We start from the raw sequence: 25,655 nt of genomic DNA, 5'->3' as shown, positions 1-25,655 counted from the left end.
AGATTTTGAATATCAGTGTCCTTCCTTACCAAGGAGAAAATGAAGAAGACCATCCTTCCATGAGCTTGAACAGGAAGGAAATACTACAGTTAATGTGTATGCTGAGGTCTCAAAAATATTATCAGCATAAAGCAGTGCAGAGACAGGTTCCCTGCAAGGAAAAAGGGACGCTGGAGGACACATTATGTTACAGTATTTATTACATAAGAGGTATTCGTATGGAAAAGAGTGAATGCAGATTTTTTGAATAAAGAGGATAGGATGAATGATGTTAATGAAAAACTGATTGATGAAAGCAGGAGTTTGTCTTTCATGCCACTCTCATATTTTCTGAGCCCCTGCAATGATTTTATGGACATCTGAGTAAAATGATGGGAAGATTAATCCTTTGGCATGCTGAATTTGTTTGTAGGGTCTGCTGTGCCAAGATGGAGGTGGGATGAATCCAGATCTGATCCAACAGATGTTAGTCAGGTGCTTGTTCTCTCCACGCAGCTGAGAGAACAGCTTCAGGGGGTGATTCAGCCCAGCTATGTTTTGCACTGCCTATTTCTCCCCACGCTGTATGGAAATATGATCCAGCAGCAGCTTGGAATTGCTCCGCTCAGCACTGGGTCCTTAACTGGCCACCTCAGTCAGGAGTCCAGTTGTCCTCATCTTCATGGTTTTCCCTGCTGGATATAGGGGGGAGACCTATAATAGGTAGTTTTAGATTCCTTTCTGTTTTTCTTGAGATTCAGGAAACCTGGTGAATAATTGGTGGTACCCTGACAGCTGGGACTGTTCTGTTTATTTTAGTTCTTGTACTAAGAATAAGACTGCTTGTATGGCTGTGTTAATAAATATGGTCCCAAGTAGAGCCATGTGTTTTGCAGACTTTTTTGTTATCTGATCCAGCTTCTCCACATCCTGCTTTTGTCACTAAGCACAGAACCCACTCTGCCAAGCATGTGCTATGAGAAGAACCTACCTGCTGGACACAGCGCACTTAATCTTTTCCAGATTCTGTTTCTTTCAGTTGATATCTCTAAACATCACATAGCAGGTTCTTACAAGAGCTTCTCTTTGATATTTACTGGTTTTTGGCCATGATTGTGACACAGCAACCCAGGAAGTCCTCAATGCCGTTGTCACAGCTTGAGATTGTTCTGAACTCCTTTTGTAGCAGATAACAATTTTCTTGTAAGAATTTACCTTTCCGGAGATTTAAGGGTTTTGAGCCATGTGTTCAGATTGATACTTTGAACTGAGGGACAGTGAAAAGCCAAGACAACGTGACCTCACCTTGGAGCCTACCAATCCAGCTGATGGAGTAGATGTTGCCTTGTAGTACAGTACTATCAATTAGATACCTGCCAGGGATTTCTGTGACTCACAGAGGTAATGGCAGGCTGGCTGCTGCTTTCTAGGTAGTCCCGCATAATACAGTCCTCTGTCCTCTGCACTGTGTAAAATCTAATCCTTGACATTGCAGGCAAGCTGTGTTTGTTCTGATTACGTGATGCATGTCTGTGAGATGAGTCAGCTGCACAACTCATCGTAACCAAGACAGCTGAAATTATGCCATACCACAGGAGATACTGATTTAGTCACTATTATTGTTTTCTCTAATACAGGGGAAGTCAACCATATGTTAATTATTTTTCTTAAGAATAGCCCTATTAAAAATCAAACGGATATTATTAGCGGATAGACAATCTCTTTTACCGTGTAACCAGCAGACCTCATGATCCAGTTCTTGGTATGGAAATCCTTTGAAAGTTGGTGTGCCAGCGTACCTTTCTTTCTCAGTTAAAAATGCTGCTTTTCAGAAAATCAATTGGTTTTCTAAGCATAAGCTTTAAAAGGTCATGCCAGAATATCTGATGACCTATTTGAGTTGCACTTTGAAAGAATATGCTCCATGTACTCCTTCCTATTCACGTAGTAATCTTGATTAGTTAAATGTGTTTTAAATTTCTAATTTAGGAGAACAGTAAGGTGATAAGATTGCAGCAAGGATGGATTTTAAGAAACTTGTGACATTTCTCTTGACAAAGTTGTGAGATCAGTACTTCTCAGCCTCCATTTGCTGGTTTATATGATCTATACAATGCCTCAAATATTTAGTCTTCTGTTTTTGACACAGGCTTAAGCTTTAACATCCAGTCCATCTGGGTTCTCAAGGAAGGCTGGAAATATCTTTTCCTTTTAAATTTCGGATGTGGCTTCGTGCTCAGAGTGGAAGTATCATCTAACTGATTGGGATCAATTTTAAATATGATATGCCAGCACTGCATGAATATATTTGACAATTTGGGGGTTAATTGGGTTATGCAATTGTTCTCACAGGCACTTCAACGTTGTGGCAACAATTAAGTCATGTAAACTTGCTGGATTTTTGTGGGTAGTTAAGGTCCAGTTAAGAATCTAATTTGTAATGAGTTAGACTCCTTTTCTTCCACTTCAGAATGCCAAGAAAATTTTGATATCTTTTTGTAAGTGTTTCTAGTCTGCAGAGCCCTTTATTTAAGAGCTGGTCAGTGTGATGTAATGCAGTAGAAAGGAGCTTGGGAGCTTTTCACTTGCACAAGGATCTGGAAGAGTCACCCAATAGATGCAAAGAGTGCTAATCCCTAAAAGCTCTTGGGATGCATTGCAGCAATACATGAATACTTCTGGATGGTGATCATCTCCTTATGCTCCCTTCTGGCCCTCAGAACAGTTGGAAAAAAAAAAGAAAAGCAATGTGCATCTTAAAGCAAAATGACACAGGTGCCATTGTTAGCAATCTAAGCTTAAAAAACAAGACTCAGACCACCCAAATCACAAGATTTTAAGAACAAAGAAAGCTTTCATCCCAGTCTTCATGCATTTTAATTTCTCACGACTTCTCTCACTGTGTATGCGAGGGGGTGGACAATAACTTGACGTTGAAAAGTGCGCCTTTAATTCCCAGCCCTCTCTGCTTCCCCATTCTGAACTGGTTTCCTTTTGATCACCTTAAAACAAGGATGACCGCTCCACAGTTCTTATCACTTATCACTCTGCTGCTTCTTTATTCCTATTTCAACACCTGGTCCCCTGGAGGCCCTGCTGACGTAGGACTATTCGATGCTAATGCGTCTAATCCCAAGCCCCCAAATGCTTTTCCTAGCATTCAAATGATCTATTTCCTTTGAATAAAAATGTATTATTATTTTTTCAGGTTCTTTCAATTTTCCATTATCTTTTTGATAATAATCTGAGCTTGCGGCAGGCTTTCATATCAGGCAATTCTGGCTTCCTAAAAGTGAGTACATTGCATCAATGACACCCAGAACTTCCTACTGCTGGGTGCTGCAGTGAATGATACTAAACTAAAGCCAAATTCTCCTAAGAGAAAAAGCTGTGACCTGCTTTGAAAGACCACTGGAAATAATGAAACTTAAAGCAGGTCTGACCCATGCAGATAGTGCCCTTGGGACAGAGGAGAGGCTCTTTCCCAATGGTTATTCTTCCCAGCCTGAAGCTCTCAGGTTTAACCATGGCTCCTATAAAATCCACACTGGGAGATCTCCATGGAGAAAGAGACTTTGCTCCTGCCATTTCTGCAGCCCGACTGCATGTCTGGTCCCTGCTCATCACTGGCCATCTCTCTTTCCCTATTTCTCCCTTGCTCGCTCTCTCTGTCCCTCTCTCCTTTCTTGCCCATCCTTGAGAAACCTCCTGTGGCTGAACACACTCAGTTATTAAATCATCCTCCTCTCTAGATATTTCCATATAAGTGCAGAAGCCTGCAGGAGGAAATTATGTAGCCTTCATGCCTGCTGCCTGGCCACAATTCTTCTGACGGAGCAAAGCATGCAATAAACTGGACAAAGAAATCAAGTAGTTATTCTCCTGTGAAGCTGTGGGGGTATTTTCATGTTGTTGTATCTTTGCTAAGTTGTACTCCTGCTTACTGCTGGAAAAAGCCACCCTTGGAGCTGAGCTTCAAATCCTTTGATTTGATTTGTTTTCTTTTTCTTAATAGTTGATTCTTAACCTATTTAATTAAGGCAGAAATGTATTTTTTTCTCTCCAATTTTCTCGTGTAATTACTTAAACACTGGAAATCAGAAAAAGAAACATACAGCAAGGTTAACTTTTGGTTAAAATGCCATCACTAGAAATAGTTGTATGAACTGAGACGGTGATAATTCAATTAAAAATGATTTACGAAAGATTATTTCCACTTCTCCCTTGATCTGCCCTGCCCTTCTGTGTGGGACTTGGACAGTGCTTTAGTCAGCATTTCCATTCTTTTGGCTTATTATAACATGCTTTTGGGTTTCGTTTTTTTGTTTCTTTTTGTGTTTTGTTTTTTTCTTGGCTAGGATTGCAGGCAGAATAAAGTTCAAGAGTGGCAGCAGACTGTGGTGTTGGGTTTACATATGGTGTTCTGCCCATGTCACTCGGAAAACTACAGGATAAAAGAACTTCTGAGTCTTTAGGACTTCCTTGTACACAATGCCTTCTGCCTCAGAGTCATTCTGGAGGTGCCAGGATGCTGCTTCATCTGGGCTCTTTATCTTTGAGGCAGTCTCTTTCTCCTTTTGCTGACTCTGCCCTGCATCCACTGCTCTGTCTCTGATAGCATAGGGCCATAGAATCATAAAACCATAGAACTGTTTTGAGTTGGATGGGACCTTTAAAGGACATCTGGTCCAACCCTCTGAAACAAACAGGAATGTCTACACCTTGATCTGGGTGCTCAGAGCCCGGCCCAGTCTGACCTTGAAAGTCTCTGACTGCTCTGTGAACATCATCCCACAGCAGTCAATGCCTCACCCTGATGTGGCTGTCAGTTTTTCTCTTGGCACACTTTCAGGCCACTTAAAAGCAGTGACTCACTTTTACTAAGGCAAGTTCAGTTTCTTGCACAGGTAGACTGCAGGGGTACAGCTGCCATTTTATGGTCTCTGCTCTGCTGCCAGCAGTGGGAATTAGCAGCTGTATCGGTTAAGGGTAATTCATGTTTTATATCTCTTATTATCTCAAGACAAGGGAGAAGGAAAAATCTCAAATTGACAAGCATTTTAAAGGATTATGTGTGGTACAATTTTAACATTGTATTTCTTTTCTTTGAAAAAGGAGAGAAGGTAGAATAATGGTAATTTGAGTTCTGATTTGCACATTTTGTTGGAGAGGGTGGAGAAGCCAGGGAGAAATTATGAGAATAACTTAGAATCAGGGATATAAGATATGAACTGTTGGTCACTATTTGCCTGTTATTTCCATTAATGTTCCATCTTTAGGAAAACAGAAATCCTGTTTGTGTTGTTTTTGACCCTTTTAGGTAAACAAACAAAAAAGTCAAGGAGTAAAATAAGGTACTATGTGCAGATTTGTGGAATAACTATAGACTCATAGAATGGCCTGTGTTGAAAAGGACCACAATGATCATCCAGTTTCAACCCCCTGCTATGTGCAGGGTCGCCAAACACCAGACCAGGCTGCCCAGAGCCACATCCAGCCTGGCCTTGAATGTTTCCAGGGATGGGGCATCCACAACCTCCATGGGCAACCTGTTCCATGATTCCATGATATTCAGGTGATGATGTTCTTTTAAAATCCCTTCTGGAACAGACATCCCCTGCTGGAACAGACATCCCCTGCTACACACCATAAATACATTCTTTGAATCTCAGGCCACTTGTGAAGTGGGTAGAAGAGATTTGGTCTGTGTTACGGAGAGACTGCTGTGGGGAAAATGGAATTGCAATAGATTGGAGAAAGCTAGAGTAACAGTTGAAAACACTTTATTCAGAAAATATTCTTTTTATATAGATTGTTAAGACTGTCTAAAAGTCCCTGGTGAGGGAAACCAAATCCACAATTGAATTGACTAGTCATTCTTTAAGAAAGCTCCTTTTATTTGCTTCTGCAGCACAGCAGAGAACAGAGGGTATATTAACACAGATGCTTGGCAAGATTTTTTAGCTATAACTGTCAAATCCACTTCAAAATTAGAGTAAACTATTGGACAGCTATAAAAATGAGTGTTGTAACTTCATGAAACGCTGTTACCATAATCCTTGCAGATCAACATGTGGCAAGATTATTTTGTTGGAAATGTGTGCCCACAGGCTATTTATTTTTTGTGTTTTATTTAACTGCAAATGGCGTCTGAGATCAAGAAGGCTTAAACCAATTATGAGAGCGGGTGCAGCAAAAATCATGATTGATACATTTACAACACAGGGTCGATTTCTGTAGTAATGCCATTTTATTAGGGAGTGGAGCAAGGAGGAGAAGGGGACAGAAAGCGTAAGACTTTGTAGCACCAAATTAACAAGGTATTCTGTCCGCATACAGATGTTCCTTCCCTCCTGGAAGACGCACTGATGTCTCTATGCAGACCTCAGAGAAGAGACAGCCGTGTAGTTGTTACTAAGCCTACTTCCCTCTCACTTTGGCTTATTGGATTATTTTGTACAGCAGAATGGTAGGAATTTAAAAGTGAAAAAAATGCTGTCGAGTCATCTGGCCCATCTTGCAGCTAATACAGGATTGTTCTCTGTGGATCTCTGTCCACTTGGCTTTAGATGTGATTGGACTTCAGCCAATTTCCTTTGGAAGATTATTCTACTATAGAATACATTTCATTATTAGGATTTATTTTTTTCCTGTCAGCCTAAATTTTACTTTGCTCAGTATAATCACATTACTCTTAGCTATAGTTTCCTGAAAATCCCTATTAAAGACAAATCCTTACTGTGTGCATCCTTCCAGAGCTTGTAGATAATTATCATGCTTTTCTTTCAACTGTGGCTTTAGTCAAGCTATACATATTTAGTTATTTTAATATTTTCTAATAAATCAATCTTCCTAGATTAATGACGACATTTATTACAGCTATCATTAAGCCAAATCTCAAATTCTTCTATTTAAAATTCAACAATAAAAGGCTGGACTGAATAAAGACTTACAGATTAAATCCTGGTGTCACTGAAAACCCATCTTTTGAACTCGTGTTTTTGACTTCAGATCTCTAATTCGTCTGAATGGCAGCTCTCCTGAGGCAGACTTTAGCAGTAAGACTTATCTAAACCACCTTGAGTTATCTAGTGTAAGTGCCTACATCAAAGCTATTCTCCCTTGGTTCCTTTTATGATCATTGGACCCTATAGTTGGGTGCAATTCATCTAAGCCATTTTAAATATCCATGTTATAATGAGAAGAATTGAGCCCTCGAGGTACCTATTTCTCTTTCTCAATTAAGGGTAGCCCAAGGTGATGTGTTCTAATATTGACATCTGCAGTTGGTGAGACAAATTCTTCACCTTGGTGCTGAAGTTATGGAAGTCAATACAGAGCAACTGTGCTGGAGGGTCACCTGAATTACACTCTTCAGTTCTTCTGTCCTAGACAAATGATTTCCCTGGTATTCAAAGGCAAATTTTGTGCACATTGAGATATCATGATTAGAAAAGTCTTGATGCTCTCCACGGCAATGCTGCATACTGAAGACAGCACTGGGGAGCTTAGTCCAGTGACGCCTAGTGTACTGGATATGCTGAGATCTCCCTAACACATCTGGATGGCACTGAATTCAATGCAGAAGTATGATGGTTACACTGAAAAACTGGGGAGTGGATAAAACAGCCTTTTGCATAGACATGGAACAGATGCATTGCTTACCTGTAGAGAGCAGGGGATCTAGGTGTCAGCTGCTTAGGTTTTCAAGTCTCTCTAGGCTGGAGTAAGGCTATAGTCAATGTCTTTCACTTTCCAGGTCCTCTGGTAAGATGGCTGCTGCATGGCAGATGCCTACTGTTCTCCCCTTCTTGATTATGTATTTGTCCTTTGCTGACAGCTTAGTGCTCAGAATCCAGACTGCATTTAACACGTAGCCCCAGGCAAATGACTGCTCAGGTGCAATCCTTGCCTTTTGGTTAGCCATAGGTTACAGCTTGCTCTCCATACAGCTGTAATAATTCCTAACTTAAAATGGAATAACTAGGAAAAGAAATCAGCATTTGTGTTTTGTTCATTAGTAAAATAAACAAATAAATAACTAGATAAATGATGGTTTCCCAGTAGATGGTTCTCTTCTGGCAGGCTTGATGGCAAAATAAGCTAAACCTCCATTCCCTGTAATCGGTGCATAGTATCTCGGCAGAAAATTTGTTCTAAATACATTTCAAGAGTAAATACCAGAGAGGGAGAAGAACTGTTGAAACTGAGGGATAATATCAGCACAAGTTAACGTGTTTATTAATTAATCCTGAAAGAATTTAGCCTGAAAATTAAAAGAAATTTTTCAAACATCCCAAGAGGTGAAGTTCTGAAGTTCTGGAATAAACTCTGAACACATTATTAAAGTTGAAAACCAAAATAGATTGAAGATACTAGAATTTGGTAAATTTGTGCAGGGTTTTCTGCAACATATATTGTCGTGCATAGCAACATTTACTGTGGCTAACAAAAAATACAAGTAAGCACAGAATCATGGAATCATAGAATTGCTCAGGTTGGAAAAGACCTTAAAGATCACCGAGTCCAAGCGCAATCTAACCATACTAACCTAACTCTAACAACCCTCTGCTAAATCCTGTCCCTGAGCAAACATACAATATGAATGTCATACAATATGAATATCCGGTTATAGTAGTGCCAAAGCGGAATGAGAAAGGAGGTTGACAACTTCTCATGTGCTGACACCATAATCTGTTGTATGTTGAATCCGGTGGTTCATGGAGTCTGCTGTTTGCTAGCAGATGCCAGGAAGACTCAGTTGGAAAGGTCAGCATAAGAAATTTCCTTGCTGTTGCCAGGCTTTGAAGATGGGGGATGTCAGCTGTCTTCCTACCACTAGAATCTCTTGATTTTGGTCTTTTCTTATTGGTGTTAGGAAGGGGTTCTGTGGTTGGTGTGTCTCTGCAGAGCAGATACTGTGTAGCCCTCTTGGACCAAGATCAAAAACTAGGCGAGAATCCAGTTTTTCCCCCTGGGTGTTATACTCTTCAATACTGCTCCCCAAACACTATACTCAAACTTTTCTCAGCCAAAACCTGTGCTGAAAACTTGGCAGACAACAGAGTTCTGCTCTTAACTCACAGTATCAGGAGCAAAATGCAGCTATTGTCATCATTCTTACAGGCATGCAACCCTCACCGGCTACAGGCTCACCACAGCTTCATCCTAATACTAACAGACACAGTACAGGATTGTTTTGGGATATTTAACTCTGAAGCATTACTGTCCTGGAGATGAGAAGGCTTTGGAGGAATGTGTGTTGGGCAGGGGTAGCATTTTTAGCTACCTTTGCTTAAAAGTGCTCCTCTGTCCTGTCTGTCTGCTAACAACCTGTGTGTGCTACTCCTCATCATCTGTGATTTTTCAGAGGATGATGTCTTGGTGCCTGTCCTCCACTTCAAGCAGAAGTCACAAATCACTGCTGAGATGGGCTTTCTAGGCTCCTTTCTAAGTTCTTGATCCTGCTTCCCTTCACAGCCTGGTTATGAGACAAGAAGGAAAGTAGGCCATTCTATAAAGCTAAAAATAACTGTGACCAAACACCTACGAGTTGTTGCTGGCCTCCATTACAGTGGCTGTCTGTTTTAATGAGGACAGGGTGATCCTCCTTTGAAAGAGGGTATGATGTTTCTTCTACGGATTTCTCGACCCACCTGTGATTCCTGAGGCTGAGCTTTACTGGTGACTGGTTCTGTGTGGTTTGTCCTTTTATGCAGCTATGTGGTAACTTACCCTTCAGATATTACAGTGCTGGATTTTATTTAAGGACCTTCCCAGACAACTGAATGTCATGGGCATACCAACCTTACCTATGTCGTCCTTATAAGACTTAGTCCTGAAAAGTGTGATCTGTGTTCAATTTATTGGAACTTCTCTTTGTGATTATTTGAACAGAAGTTTCTCAGTAGTTGTCACTGTAGTTGGAGAATGACAGGGTTTGAAATGTATTCCACCTAAAGCATTGAATTGCCTACCAAGTCTTTCAGAATGAAGCACTGCAGCTCGTTTTTTCTGCCTTTCTTTTAAAATAGAAAAAAATAAAAGTTTGTATTTCCATACTGGATTTCTATTCCAGTCTCTAAACCTCAGTGATGAAAGCACACCTGCAGATCTCAGGCCATCTGCAGAGATGCAGCAGGGTAGCATAGGCTCTGCACTGTCTACCCCAAGGCAGCGGTTGTGTTTTCTGCCTTCATCAGGGGAGGTGAGGACCACTTCCCTTCAGAAGTGCCTGCCACAGTAAAGTTGCTCAACTCTGTTCTTTCCCAGAAGTTTACTGGGTTGGGAATCTTTGCAGTGTAAATGCTGCTTCTGAGACAGTGCAGGGTGTTCTTCCCCACTTTTTCCCACAGGTAGTTTGGAGAATCCAGTCATGGAAAATGGATGTTGTCATTCAAACTTAGCTCCATGAGCCCAGAAGGGTCTGCGTTCTTATATATCTCCTCATTGTACTTTTTCAGCAGAGAGCATTGGTTTTGTACTAACTTGCCAAGAAGATAATCAAAGAAAGGATTTCACTTTCTAATCTGCTTTGCTGTCAGTTCAAGATGGTCCCAGAAACCATTTGCTGTATTGATTAAGCTGCTGTCCAGTGTAGTTACTCTGTCCGTAACAGCGATGGGTGAACACTCTCATTGTGATGGGTGGCAGGAATGTGTTCACGGGGAGAGGTGTGGGACTGGCGTTGACACTGATTGACTTCACTTCCTGCCTATTTGATTGAAGCAGAGAACACAGACTTTAAATACTAATGTTGCTGAAGAGAGGAAAAAAAAATATCACTCCACCAAGTAATAGGTTAAAAAAATGTTTTATTGCATTATCGTGTAGCACACTCCATTGCACACAGCATGACTGTAATGTTGTCAATGGTGGTGTACAGGTTAATACACTTTATTGAAGCAATTTCATTAGACTGAAACTGAAATCTGTACAGGAGGCTTTGTGTTTTTTTTTTCTCTCTGAAGTCTAATAGGTGTTGTATCTTAGGGGAGCTGTAAGAAGATTGGCTCCCAAGAATAATCTGTTCCTTCTCTTCCAGAGAAAAGTTAGAATGTTTAATTTTAGTTAGGATAATTAGAATAATTTCACATGGGTTCAGGAGATAAGAGGGAAGGTATGAGATAGAGCCTCCTTAATTTGCCTTTATTAACTTTACCAACTGTGAACCTGCTGGCCTCGCTGTACTGTCAAAAGGGGAGACATTTTTCTGTACTTGTAGATTTATGTTAAAAAGAACAGATTTAAAATAGGGAAGGTAATCGTGGAACCTGAAAGGGTAATTCTGAAAAATGAGGTATAATAAAGAAAGGCTTGGCATGTCCATTTATTCCCAGGTTTCAGTCTTCAAATGAATGTTAAGGAAAGACAGGAAACCCACCATCTTGTAAATTTTAATGCAGGAAAAAAAAGAAAAAAAAAAAGAAAAAAAAAAGAAAAAAGATGTAAAAATGAAAGCAGCCTGCTTTGTTACTACCTAGCATCTGAAACCGATATCAGTTATTAAGGATCTCACCTCTTAATTGCTGTATACAAACCCAATTCTTGAAAAAGTTGCAGTTGTTTCAGTGTATACTCTTTGCAGAGAAGTAGGGGCCTTATCCATAGTGTCTGATACACACTGCATATTCAGTGCAGCAAAGTGGAAGGGTATTTGCAAATTAATGCCTGTGAAATGAGGAGATCGCAACACATTTCTGACATTGTGCTTCAGCCTGAGCTTTGTGATACAGTTTAGATAATTCTTGGTGTAGAATCTGCTCGCCTGTGATTTGAAAATTCTATGTTGAGTACTGTCCAATTTAGTCATTTTGCCTAAGGCAGTGAGCAAAACTTGTGTCTGTCTTTGATAGTAATTACTTATACAGTAATGTGAAATAAATGATGGATGATGTAAGAGTTGAAGCTGTTTATTTATTAGGCAATTGTTTTGAGCAGAGGAATTCTTTTCTTGTAAGACTATCAGCACACATTCTCACCATACTCGCACTGTGAGCATAAATAAGCAAGGAATCACCCAGTAAAGTGTTACTTAGAGAGTGTTTGTTTGTTTCCCTTTTGCACTCCCAGCTCTAGAGTTACTTTTATTTCCTATGAAAACTTGCATTCTGTAGAATGCAATGGACACCTTCCAGCTGGAAAATTTTAGATCTAATAAATAGCATGTAAAAGAGCTGGCAGACCATGCCCTGGACTTTTTCCATCCTAGACTCCAGAGAAATGTGACTGAAAGGAAGATGAAGAGGCCAGATAATTTGTGCTCTGTGTTTTCAGTCTTTGGATGACTGGAGCTTCTGAAAGTATACAAAAATGGTCAAATTATAAAATAAAGCAAAGCCTCAAAAAATTCCCTTTTCCTCCTTTCCTCCCACCTCACCTATACACACTCACACTCAAGTAGGTAGGCAGACCAACTGGAATAAAATAATAAACACTCATAGTTTTCAGTTTTTCAGTTGGCTCTGAAGTGGAATCAGTTCTGCGTTGGTACAGATGATGCTTGGAGTGCTTTTTGCAAAGGGAAAGAAGTGCCCTTTAAAAAAAAAAAAAAGAAAAAAGAAAACAGTGCAAAAACAATGATGTAGACCATTGGAACCTCAACACACCACTGCTTCTACCCCTGCTCCTTCTGACAGATGTGTTGAGAGAAAAAAAAAGGTCTTTAAAGGATATAACCATGGTACATCACAATGTCATGTGGCACACCTTCTCTTACACACCTTTCTAGGCCTAAATAGCAAAGTCAAGGTCGGTTGCACACAGTTTTTGATGAGACCTATTATTTTCTTTTTTCATTAGAATTATAAAGGGTGGATTTAATTGTATTTAATGTCCTGGCTGGATGTTGTTTTTTTATGTGCTGTCAGATCAGAGCAATTCTTCATGGGGTAAATGTTACCCCAAGTTACACTCAGGCTTCAGTCGCACCTCAAGCGACTGCAGAAAGTACTGAGGTTGTTTAAAGGCAGCAAGGCTTGCAAATACCAATTTTTTAGAACTGCCAGCGTGTCAAAACACTGAAGGAAAATATTGAAGTGTACCAGTGGGCTTCCAGTTTGTCTGGTGTTTTTTCTGTTGAATAATCACATCTTCTAGGGTCTAAAGTGGTAGTTTGTTGTATGTAATGTATTGCTGTCATGCCACAAGGCATTTAAAAAAAAAAAAAAAAAAAAGAGAGATTGAAATTATCTTGAGGAAACCAAATCGCTTTATTTCAAAGACAAATTGGATTGATCTATCTTACCATTCTCTATAGATTTCATAAGCACATTACTTGTTGAAGTGGTAGCAGACATTTTATATATTACAGCAATTTGCATACGTTCATTAAGCTGTGCTCTGTAAGGCTTTCTGACAGGGGCATTTGATGAATCCTTTTGTGAACTGCATTGTTTCTTTGCACAGAACAATCTGTTAAATCATGCCTTTGTCCTTCAGTTTGTCAGTATCAGTAAATGAAGCAGATGTTAATAACCGTGGGAGGGTTTGGGGGCATTTTTGGTGTTTGCAGAATATGGGATAACTGTGGAGGGCATGGTGCATTTGCAAAAGTGACAGCTGGTGTTATTAAAGATAGAAAGTGTGCTACAAGTACGAAGTTTTCTTGGCATCTTTTAATAACCCTATGAGATCTTTTGGAACAGATAGATGGGTGGTCATTTCTAAAATAAAAGCTGATAATGTTATGCACAGCAAATTGACTGTGTGTATCCACATGTAATTTCTCTAAAGTTTGGTAGCAAAGTTAGGCTGCCTTGGAACCATGCAGAAATTCACAATGTTTCTCTATAAATATGTGATAAGAAATTCCCAGGTCAGCAATCCCTTGAGACATGTCTTTGAGTGATACTATTTCATTCATTATCACATTAGGATGATTTTACACCTGGTTCATGTTTTCAAGGTTACCTTTATAAGAGAAGTTTTGTTGGTCTTGGCTGCTCTTGGGTTCTACTTTGGTACTTGATTGAACTTGGGTTCTACTGCCCATCATAAAGACCACTCAGCTTAAGATACTTGCATCCTGGCATCATGTATGCATTTAGGTGCCTAATGATGAGTGATAACTCCTATTCAGGTGAGGTAGCGTGAGGGCTTGTAGTCCACTGCAGAGGATGAAACATGCAACAGTTAACATGGGTAAGAGACAAGGGGAAAAAGAGAACCATAGAATGGCTTAAGTTGGAAGGGACCTTAGAGATCATCGAATGATAGAATCCTATCGTAGAGACCTCCGAGGGCAATCTAGTCCAGCTTCCCTGCAATGAACAGGGACACCACAGCTAGATCAGGTTGCCCAGGGCCTGATCCAGCCTCACCTTGGAAGCCTGCAGAGATGGGGCATCAACTGCAATACTAGATCATCTACTTCCAACCCAAAGCATAGTGTGTGAAATAAATTTATGTGAGAAAAGCGTTATAAAGCTGATTGCTGAAGAAGTGAATTCAGAAGAGCAGAAGACATTATTTCAAAAAATAAAGAGTAAATTTTGGCCATGCTTTGATCCTGCAGTTGCTTCTTATTGATACTACATACCAAACAGCCCCCACTGCTTTTGGAGGTGGTATTTGCTGATTTACACATTAACATTAATGGAATTCTCTTTGTGATTCCTCTGCTCCCTATTGTGGAAATCTCTACTGGGGAACTGAATAGGAGATGCGAAGGGCAGACATGTGGCTTTGCCCGTGCCTCCCTGTGATGCAGTCTGAGCTGCTGAGGAGCTTCTCTGTGGTTGACATCAGCAGCAGGAATGGAAAGATAGCGTATAGAATAAATAACTCTAGCTATTGTCATGTTTATAGAGATTGCCTGAAAATATGTAGAGAAGACCTGTGAGGGATGTCTGTAGTTGTTGTTTTTATACATGAAAGTAGGCAGCAGCTACAAATCAGTGAACTGTTGCTTTTGTATGAAGAACTGGCAAAATCTTTCATGCAGTTGCTGGATAAAAATTTCTACTGCTTCTGCCTCACAGAGACAGCCTTATCTTTATGTCTGATTATCTTGAAAAAAAAAAGAAAAAAAAAAAAAAAGAAAAAAAAAAAAAGAGCAGTGAAATAATTACCCATGCTGATATTTACATTTTGTCTCCCTGCTTGAAAATTACCAGCTCACAGAAGGGAACAGAGGGAGTCTAGGACTCTTTTGGTGGGTAGAGCCTTTTGAGAAGAAAATGCCTGCTATTCAGCTGCAGCACCTAGGTGCTCCCAGTCAGGTGCCCATTGATGCATGGTGGGTATGGGCTGCTCTGTGACTGACTCATCTAACTACTGGGATGATTCACTTTGCAGACACTGGGAATCGTGGTGGGTACCAGTGGTGCAGCTGCAGGCAAAAGCTCAAGCAAAATTTTAGAGAAGGGAAAGAGGCAAGGCTTTTTCCTAATGTCCACTTTAAGTTTCTTTAGAGTTGTGGCTGTTTTGCAGCACCGTGTGGAAGATTGTTTCCTACTGCAGAATTCAAAGATGCTGTTGGTGCAATAGAAATGCTCAGTGCAGCATCTGTTCATGTTGGTGAAGCTGATGAGGTCATCTCAGAAATCACTGTACAGAGCAAAGATCAGACCAAGATCATTTGGACATGTTAGCTAGTTTTTTTTCTCCTTTTTTTTCTTTCCCTATGTCTTGTCCTAGTCTGCTGAGCCTGGTTCTTTCTCGAAATGTATATTCTTCCTCTTTTTTTGCTTTCTTAAGCACATGAGACTTATGAAATGCCTTACTGTCTCTGTCACTTTGCAGGAATGACCAGAAAACCTTAGAGATACTCTAGGACTAATTGTAATTAAGTGTTACATACACTTACAAAAATGTATAACTAGAACTCCACATCAGTAGCAGAACTGCCCCATTCAGCATTTTTGGACAGAAGGAATGCACATGATGATGTCTTTAATTTTTTTTCATGTGGTTTCCCTGTTCCCATTGCTGTCCTGCTGCAAATTAAAGGCAGAAATCTGCTTAAATATACATAGGGATGTTTGTGGTTTCCTAATACGTTTTTATTTTCTTTTATGCCATCATCAGTTTTGCATATTGACAATGTTGCTTTTGTTATTTCATTACAGATACTTAAAGCAAAACTGCTGTTTGGAAATCTGATGTACTTTCAGAGCCTTTTTACTAATTTTGAATTCATATAGTAGAAGTCACCTAAAGACCTGTCTGTTATTACATGTGTAAAATTTAAGTTATCATACCATCAGTTTTATCACCCACAACATCCCATGTTATGCACAGCTACAGCGGGATCAGCTCATAAACTAATTTCCAAATATGATGGTATATTTTCTTTTCATTTGTAGTTTTCAGCTTTATTCTTTTAGTGATTTGTACATGTTATCTCTTTTCCAGATTTGGGGCTCTGAATTTGGAACAGTTTTTGGTTATATGCTTCCTGAAACTTGGAGAATACCTGCAATAAATAGGTAAGTACAACAGATGTATTCATATTTTGTGTTGGATGATTTGGAATATCTGTGAGTTTTGTTTAATGCTGAACTTTGTAAAGCTCTTAATAAAATGAACTTACAAAGAATGGGACAGTATGATGGATCTTTGCAGGCTAAATTTTCAATAGGGTGGTATTTGTATGTCATAAGTTGGGAAGTGCGTGATGCTCACAGCTACTCAGAGAGAAGCATGTAGCCAAATGTACAAATTTATCTCCAAAATGAAGGGAAATGTCTCTATGAGCAAGTGACAAGCTCTGGAAATAAAGTGAGTTGAAAGAAGTGACTCTACTCTGAGTCCTCCTTTACTTAAGGCTGTGCTTTAGCTAGCTTTTGTCTGTTTCATTCGGTTTTCTTTGCAAGTACTGCTGGTAGTAAAGGTATGAATGTGACAAAATGCTTGAAGAAAAGAGCCATATAGGTTGAAATTTTGGGCATGCTGAAGTTCCTGGAAATTTTCTCAAGTATTTCAGTGAAGCTGATAATTTACTCAGAACATTTACAGAAAATACTCAGGCAATTTGAGAAGTACATTCTTGCATATAATGAAGCAATTTTTTAGGTGATTTCTTTTTTAAAACTCAGGTCACACTTTATGATGCTTGAAGTGCTGCTGAGCTCCTAGCAGTAGAGAAGGGAAAACAAGAAGATGTGGAAGGTTTTATTCTTCCTAAAGAGTTTACAGAATCAGCTTTTGCATCTCAGCTTTAAAAAGGAAAAGGCTTTTCAAATGTGTGGATGTAACAATTGAACTTATTTTGATCCGCGTGAGAAACTTTGAAGAAATTTATAGTGGCATAGAGGCTGAATTGTTCTTATGGAATAAAATTCAGGAGTAGGTTTTGACGTAGGAGACCCAGGAGATGGATTTTGAAAGAAGTTGCTTCTTGTATAAGAATTAGAATGCAAAGTATTTTCATACTGTGTTTCCTCCGTAAGTCCCAAGATGCTTGGCAAAAACTGGAGAACCACTGTCTCCATTTTGTGTCTGGGGTCAGACACTTGCTTGGTTTACTTGATGTTTGATTGTTCTACTTCTGGATTGATGGGATGTTCAGATCTGTGTCCAGGTCTGTTTGAGGATTTTAAGTCTTATGTTGTTTTTGGAGTATGTACAAAATATCTGAACCCTACTTCTTATTATTTCTTTAATATTTCTTCAGTCTTGTGATATGCCTTTACTTCTCCCCTTTTCCTCCATGCTCTCCCTCCTTGTGGTACATTTCTGTCTCATTTGTTCTGTTTCATTTTCTCTTTTGCTTCTTTATTATTATTTTTTTTTCCCATGGCTTTTGCTTTTTCCATCTTGTTCTAATTCATTTTCAGTCTCTGGAGACTGGCAGCAGTGGGATCTTTCACAGGGAGGAGCTTCAGAAAAAAAAAAAGTCATAGCAGAATGAGCTTCCCTTTTACTGCCTCTCTAGAGAGCCTGCTGTAAAAGGAAACTTGCTGTCATTCCCGTAAATTTTCTTTTGCAGCCAGCTCTGCTGGGCGTCCCCTTTGTGCCCTGTGAACATCTGTGTTGCAGCTTATGTCTGAACCCAACTGCAGAACAAATATGTGAACCTGCTTCTTGTTTTGAGCAGGAAGCTGCTGCTATTAGTAGGGCAGGTGGCCTCGGTTCACCTGCGACTTCTAATCCTTGTCTGGGAGCAGAGCAGCCGCCTGTCCTCTCCCCTCCCTCTGCCGGTGCCTTTGTCCATGGGGAAGCACATTTCCCCATTTCCCTTGAGGCACTGCCCCATGCCTGTCAGCTGTCAGCATTCATTTTCTCCCTGAAATTTTCCCAAGACGTCATGCACAAGAAAGAAAGCAGCAAGCGCTGCATGACTTTTATGGCGTAGTTTACTTTCCGTTGCTCCTGGAAACTTGTGCCTGCGTGCATGCAGTCATTCAGGCACCACCCAGTGACACCACCCTTCTGCATGGGGAAGAAATCTTCAAGCCCTGAAGTGTTCAGGCTCAACCCCATTCCCAAAGCTGTGCAAAAGATTCCAGGAAAAGGTGACAGTTTTCTGAGCAGTTTTCTGTTGGACCCTGCAAGAGACAGCTCACTGAGCATGAATTGTGAACCTCACTTCAAACAGATTTATGTTAAACAAGTCTTCTTCTTCCACTCCCTTTTAAAGAAAGAAAGAAAATCAGTGCTGTCCTGTTTGCACAATCACCATCCCACTTGAGCGTGCTCAGCAACATTTGAGAAGCGTAGGTGATGAACTGCAATCTTTGTGACATATGTGCGCCTCAGAGAGAAATCTGTTGTGTCAGGTTGGCTTCAGCTTATTCTTGCAGGGTTGTTGTGATGAGTCTGGAAGGTGTGGAAACTTTTGAGGAGGATTGGGTGTGATGGCAGAGAACGGCTATGACTCTGGCAGGGGGATGTGAGGTCAGAGCATAGCTGACTTACCAATAGGCTGCACTAGGGCCACAGCTTCCCTCAGATATTTCAGTTACTTGGAAATAGCAAATCTTCCCATCTGATGGCAGCTGGAATGGCTACTGGGCAACATTGTTTTCCTTCCCTTTCAGTAAATGTGCTGCCTTTTGGCAAGACTTCACAGCAGTTTTAGAGCTTTCCAAGCCAGGTTAGAAGAAGTTGGCCCCTCTCTTTCCAAAACTAACTGTCAGGGCAGTCCCAATTCTCTGCAGATGTCTGTGTGTGTGTGAATCCTGCACAGACAATGGTATCTTGTGCTCGTTTGTGTGTGCACTTGTTATGGAGAGAAAGATTGGCCTGGCTGATTGTACTATTGGGAGTGCTAAACAGTGAAAAACTCTAAACAAAAAAATCTGGTCCTCTTCAAACGTTGGCGGACAGATATCTGTCTTCCATCTGCGGCAGCCTGTGCAAAACAGCAGAAGAGCTGCAAAGTTTGTGTTCGGAAACCTTGGAGAAATAACTGGCAGGCTCTGACTTATTTTTTAACTGCACACGGATCTGAAACATTAAACACAGAAAGTAATGTTGGATTGTGACAAGCAGGCAGAAGCAGGGAGGTTCAGCCACAGACCTGTGCACTGTTCTGCAGGCTGTAAGCCATGGGATGTGGGGCCTATGGCCCTTGGGCACTGCTGTCCAGGCCCTGCAGTCCATTGGCAGGGGCAATGGTCACCCACTGTCATAGGCAGTCCCCTGGGTTCCCTGTGTCCTGCCTCCCCTGGCTGCACCTATGCTCCCCGGCTCCCAGGCTGCCCTTTGTGGGTGCCTGGTCCTCAGGTGGGGCACCCATCCTGTGATGTTGCAAGGCCTCATGCAATGGAATGAATGATGACTGAGAGGCTTGTGTTCTGGCTCTTTCTTGGGGCTTTGCTGCTTTCAGTGGGCTTTGGATCAGACTTGTGGCACAACTGGGAAGCCAAGCAAGGCTGTGTATCAGGCAGGACCCCTGGGCAGCAGCGATTTGGTCTGCTTGGAGGAGGTGTCAGTTTCAGCCCTCCCCTGCTCATTATTACTTTTCCCTCTGCTTCCCTACCTAGGCAGTTCCCTGTATTTAGTACCACGTGTCTCCTCTGTGTTGTCCCTTCTATTTATCAAAGTTATGCAAAGAAGTTCCGCGTTAAAGCATTTACCTTTTCTGACTTGGGACTGCTTGTCTCCCTTAGCAGTGCTAGAAAATATGTGTTTACAATAGGTGATTACAAGCACGACTCTTCAGTACAAGGGAATATGGAGACAAAGTTGTCTTCAGATTCCCTAGAACAATTGGAGCTGAGTCACATTGTTAAACATGCCATATGTTACCAAGTAACATACAGTGTTATTAAGTGAGGATGTCAGGAAAGTGTTACACCACTGTCAGACTTAAAAATTAAAGCATTAATACGGAGCTTTGAAATAGTCTTGTTTAGCTTTGGCCTCCATTTATATTAGTACTTCTGCATGCAAATTTAATTCCCAATGCAAGAAAATGAAGGTGAAGGAAAATGAAGGCGAGCCTTTCTGCATAAACGGCTTAGTGACTCTGAGTATTTACAAAGGGACAGGCCATATAGAATTTGAGTGTCCACCTTTCACTTAACGGGCTATCACCTACAAGAGATTCTTATTTAGACCTCCTGAACCTCCCTTACAGTGCTGCTGCATGTCAGGATGTGCTGTGCAGGCAAGGGATGGAGGTAAATGTCTAAGTGAAAGATGTTTGTTTTATGTGAACAACCAAGAAACCAATGCAATGAAGGGATATGATCTGCTGTTGATTCTGCTATGCTTTTTTTTTTTTCTTTTTTTTTTTCCCCAGTGCTTGCTTGAGGAAGTTGTTGCAGAACTGGAGAGAGGTGCATACTCATGTGTTGTGCTTTCTGAATGGGTATTAGCTGTAGATTCTAGCTGTAGACGTCCTGTTCTTTGCAATGGGGTTGGACTAGCTGACCTTTAAAGGTTCCTTCCAACTCAGATGATACTATGATTCTGTCTATACTCATCACACATATGCTCCTTGTCTCTGTGTATCCCAGCAATATGCACTGCTCTTCAGAATGTGGGGTTTGGGCCTGAAATCTCACATGTAGGTAAACTGTGTGGTAGCCTGATGTAGCAACATAGGAACAAAGTAATGTGATTTTGTAAAGATGAGATATCCAGCACAGTGTATCATAAATTGATCCCAGGAGGACAGACCTAGAATATAAACTGTAGTGCTTTGAATATCTACATGTTATAATTGTATTAAACACTTTGCAGCAATTTGTATTGTATTACAGCTGACAAAGTATTTTACCTCCTAGTAGCTAACTAATGTAAATAGTACTGATATTTTTCTTTTCCATATTTATAATTACATTAATTGCTTTGCGTATTAATAACAAACAGTTAAGTGTCAGCACCCAAGCTGTAGCTGCCAGTAAACCACAAGCAATTTGTTTTTGAACTCAAAATGTGAAACTGAAGAGTAATTACCCCTTTTGCAAGCACGTATCTCGACAGTGTAAATTTTACATGGGAAAGCTCACTGTTCTACCTCAATACTGTCATTTTCAGTATCGAATTTAGTACCAATAGAAAGTTTCAGCTTTGTGCTAAAAAGGTCGGGAGTCTTCCAATGAAAAATGAATAACTCACTCATATCAGTTAGTATTCGTGACTTGTTTCCAAATACAGCTAAACTTTGGGGAAGGTGTTTCCTGCCTCAGAAAATAGCCTTTTTCAGAAGCCAAACCTGGAAGATCCGTATGTGATGCCATTTTTACTTTTGTAATGTGATTTGACTGTGCTAAGAAAGTGCCAATGCAAACAAGAATTTTACAGCTGATTGGATTTTTTTTTTTTTTTTTTTAACATTAGGTGGATTTTTGCTTTTTTTAATGCTTCCAGAACAGTATTTTTCTACGTTGGTATCTTGAGGACTTAAGCATTTTAATTCTTAGAGACAAAGCAAATGGAGATCTCAAAGTAAACCTGGCTGATATTTCATTTAAAGAAAAATTCTTTCTCAGGTTTCTTGTTTATTTAAGTTTTTATTTTCTCTGCAATTTTTTTTTATTGTGTTTATCTGCTTGCTTGAGGCTGCTATTTAAAGCAGGTGAGGATTATGAAAGTTTGCAAAGCATTTGTATTTGTCAGGGCTGTACAGTGAAGAGTAGGTTCACGCTTAATATTGCAGATGTATGCTGGATGTTCTGGGGAAGAGCAAAGGTTGATTAAATTCACAAAATTAGGTGATTTGTAGTTTTCTAAATATGTCACTCAGCCTAAAATTAACTCAATTATTTACCAGTCACATACATGCTAATGAACTTTGACAATCTCAATCGACCTGCTGTGAAGAACTCCACTATCACCTAATAGTGTTCCCTCTGTGAAAGAGTGACTGTAGCGTTTATCACATGTAAAGCAAAAAAAAATGCTTGAGGATTTTATTATTTTTTTAATACCTGCCATTCCAGAGCACTAGTAAATTAATTACATTCAATTAGTAAAGCTATAAAAGTGGTGCTTAATTTTTGTGAGAGTGTCTCCTAAAGTTTAATCCCCCGGAGGTTTCTTGCATGATGGTGATGGAAGTGGCTGCTCCTAAATCAGCATCAGTTATATTATTTAAGAAATAAAGTTACTTTTCATGTAAAATGTGACAAAATTATAAAGCTTCAAGACACTGACATATGATAAATAGGTTTTATTACTATTTCTAAAGTTAGAATCACCTTGTAAAGACATCTTTAGCTATGTGTCACCACTAGCTATAAGAAATATATAAAGAAATTTGTGTGTTAGCTGAAGTCTTTAATGGATTTATCAACATTCTTGCTAAATCCAGAAGTATATTATGCAAATAGCAATAAGATTATCCTGCATTTATACTTGAGTTACAGGTAAATCTACAAAAGGCTGCCCTGGATGATGATGTAGTAGCTGCCTTTGCCTTTCTAGGGTTTTTAGAAGCATAGAATCATAGAATAGCTTGGGTTGAAAAGGACCACAATGATGATCCAGTTTCAAACCCCCCACTATGTGCAGGGTCAGACCAGACTGCCCAGAGCCACATGCAGCCTGGCCATGAATGCCTCCAGGGATGGGGCATCCACAGCCTCCTTGGGCAACCTGTTCCAGTGTGTCACCACCCTCTGAGTGAAAAACTTCCTCCTAATATCTAACCTAAACCTGCCTCCACCCTGACACAGAACCATTAATCACAACCCTTTTATTCTGCAACCAGCCAAGCAAAGCTTTCCCCAAAAAGCTTTACAGAATCCTGGGTTGCAATCAACATTGACCCATATAATAGACATCACTGTAGCATTGACATAGGTAGGGAAAAACAACAGAAGAGTTTTGGGCTTTGGTTATTTATATCAGGAAAATTGAGCTAGATAAATAAATATAATACACAATATCTAAAGCTTCAGGGCACTGGCAGGGTACTTGGAGACAGCTACACATTCAGCCCTTTTGGATGGAATGATTAAGTGGCTAATTGAGTGGACAAGGCAGGTCTCATTGTGCCCTGAGGGAGAGGTCAGCCGTGCTTCAGCTTCTCTTTAAAACTTTGGCAGAGGTGGGTTTGAAACTGCAACAGTCTCACTGTGAGATGTATTACTGGGTAATACATACCAGAGCCTATTTTACTGGATTTTACTCAGTTACTACCACACACAAAAGAGCATGAAAAGTTAAAAGCAAGCAACAGCAACAAAATAAAACCTACAAAAGAAAAAGAAACTAAAACCATGTAGTCTTAAAACTGAAATTAATTAATCACATCCAACTGAATTTCTTTTCTTATTATCCCAAAATATTACTGCATTTGTTTAGAATATATAATTTTTTTCTTTTTATTTTAATCATTTTTGTGATTTTCTTACTTGATTCATTCAGTGACATCAGCTGTAGTGACCGAACACTTGTTGCCATGGTGACAAATTACAGTGTTACAAAGCATCCTCAAATGAATCAGGTAAGAGAAACAGGTCAACTAAAAATGGAGAAAGTTTACTTACAAAGATAAATAGAAATGTTGGGGAAAAGTTTGAAGGACATTGGCTTTGAAATCTTCAAATGGTACTAATTTAGTCATACCTTCTGTGGAGCCAGAGATGCCAGCATGGCTGCCGTGACAGCGAAGCACAAAGGGATTCATCCACACCTCATAACATCCATCAAGTGGAGATCACTTAAAATAGACAGGTAGTTCCAAACAAGTACAAGTGGAACCACAGCTTCTTGTTCATCCTTCAAATTATGATCATAAACATCACAGTTCATTGTGATTTTGTTCTTGCTGCTTAATGGAATGTGTTTTAAAAGAAAGATCTTGAGTGCCTCTATCATATCACAGTTCTGACGCCATTCTGGCAAGAGGCAGGAGCTCATCCAGTGGAGAGGATGTTGAAATGCAGGTGAAATCTGATTTGTGTCCCATATATGTATCAGAAACGTAGGTCAACATTTAGGAGACCCCTCTCAATACTCTCATGTGGTGTACTGTACCATCATGGAGTTAGGTATTGTTTGAAGTGTATGCTAATAATAGCAAAAAGACCCTCCATGTATACAATGACCGGAGTTAATTCATGACTGCTCTCAGTGGGAATGCCATGCCTTGCCTTGGCTCAGATGTTATTTCCAATAAATATGGAAATAATGGCTCACAGTGCTGCAGACTGTTAGGAGATCTCATGGGAAATCTCATCAGATTATGTGATAGGTTTGAAATTAATCCATGTCCCCACTGTATTTACACAATATATAATCGTGTCTCTGATGGCTTATAAGGAAAGGTAAACACTACCATCCTAAATCAGCAAGGGGACTTGCTGCAATACATTCTCTTGCTAGAGACTACATTTCTTTGTATTGATACAGGCAATTGACAAAATGATTATAGAACTTCGTTATGCTGCAAACATACTATTGTCTGGTTTGCAACCTCAGTATAGAAATCATCATCTTTCTTGCAGTAATCCTCGCCTTCTAGTTCAACAGGCATTAATTTTTATGTTATCCTTTTAGAAATCTGAAAGGGAAAAAATGTTGAGAACTTCTTGCTCCTAGTGGGAATATTGCCGTGCTACAGATTCATTCATCCATCATTCCTAGACTGCTCTTTCCTATAGCACTGCTCTATCCTCTTCACACGCTGTTGAGGCCTGCAGAACTGTGTCATGTTAGGCCAACAACTGTCTTATTGTTGTCTTTCCCCACAGGACAGGAGGTTATTGCCTACGGAAATGTGTGCACTTCACTGTGTTTCTGAGTAGTGACTATTTCAAGTAACTTACAACAAATTCTCCAGCCCATGTGTTTCTGTCGGTTTGGAGGGTTAACATAGGTATTTGGTACTAACAGTGATTTTCAATTGCTGGACAGGGTGGTCCAAAAGTAATGCCTCCTGTTTATTTCTGTGGTGACTACAACAGATACAAAGAGCACAAAAGCTCTATTTCATAGAGAAAACTCTCAGCTACAAAACAATAGTTTTCAACAGTGCTTGTAAAAAGTCTGAACCAGTGGAGGTGGCCTGATGTTTCACAGCTGCCATGATAGCATCACTGCTAGGAAAATTTTGCCCATGCAATCCATCTTTCATAAGCCTGAGGGAATGGAGATCAGGTGTCAATTCTGGACTGCACAGTGGCTGTGATAGGACATTCCAACCATAATTGGCAATGCACTCTGCAGTCTTTAAACCAATATAGGGCCTGGCATTACTGTGGCCTCATCTGGAGTACTGTATCCAGCCCTGGGGCTCCCAGCACAAGAAAGACAGAGAACTCGTGGAACATGTC

The 25,655-nt window shown here is 40.1% G+C and overlaps 1 protein-coding gene across 12 annotated transcripts in view; it reads left to right on the top strand.

The window, feature by feature from the left end:
• The window catches only part of ENOX1 (ecto-NOX disulfide-thiol exchanger 1), a 365,975-nt gene that overhangs the window by 54,122 nt on the left and 286,198 nt on the right, over positions 1–25,655 (top strand). For all 12 annotated transcript variants that reach the window (XR_014948654.1, XR_014948652.1, XR_014948653.1 and 9 more), the window contains exon 2: positions 16,336–16,409. The gene's annotated coding sequence lies outside the window, so the exon portion shown is untranslated. The remainder of the gene's footprint in view (positions 1–16,335; positions 16,410–25,655) is intronic.

This window comes from Coturnix japonica, chromosome 1 (assembly GCF_054131305.1).
Source record: "Coturnix japonica strain WE chromosome 1, WE-NBRP24, whole genome shotgun sequence".
Lineage (NCBI taxonomy): Eukaryota > Metazoa > Chordata > Aves > Galliformes > Phasianidae > Coturnix > Coturnix japonica.
Note: the sequence above shows the minus strand (reverse complement) of the source record. Positions and strands in the feature narration are given on the sequence as shown.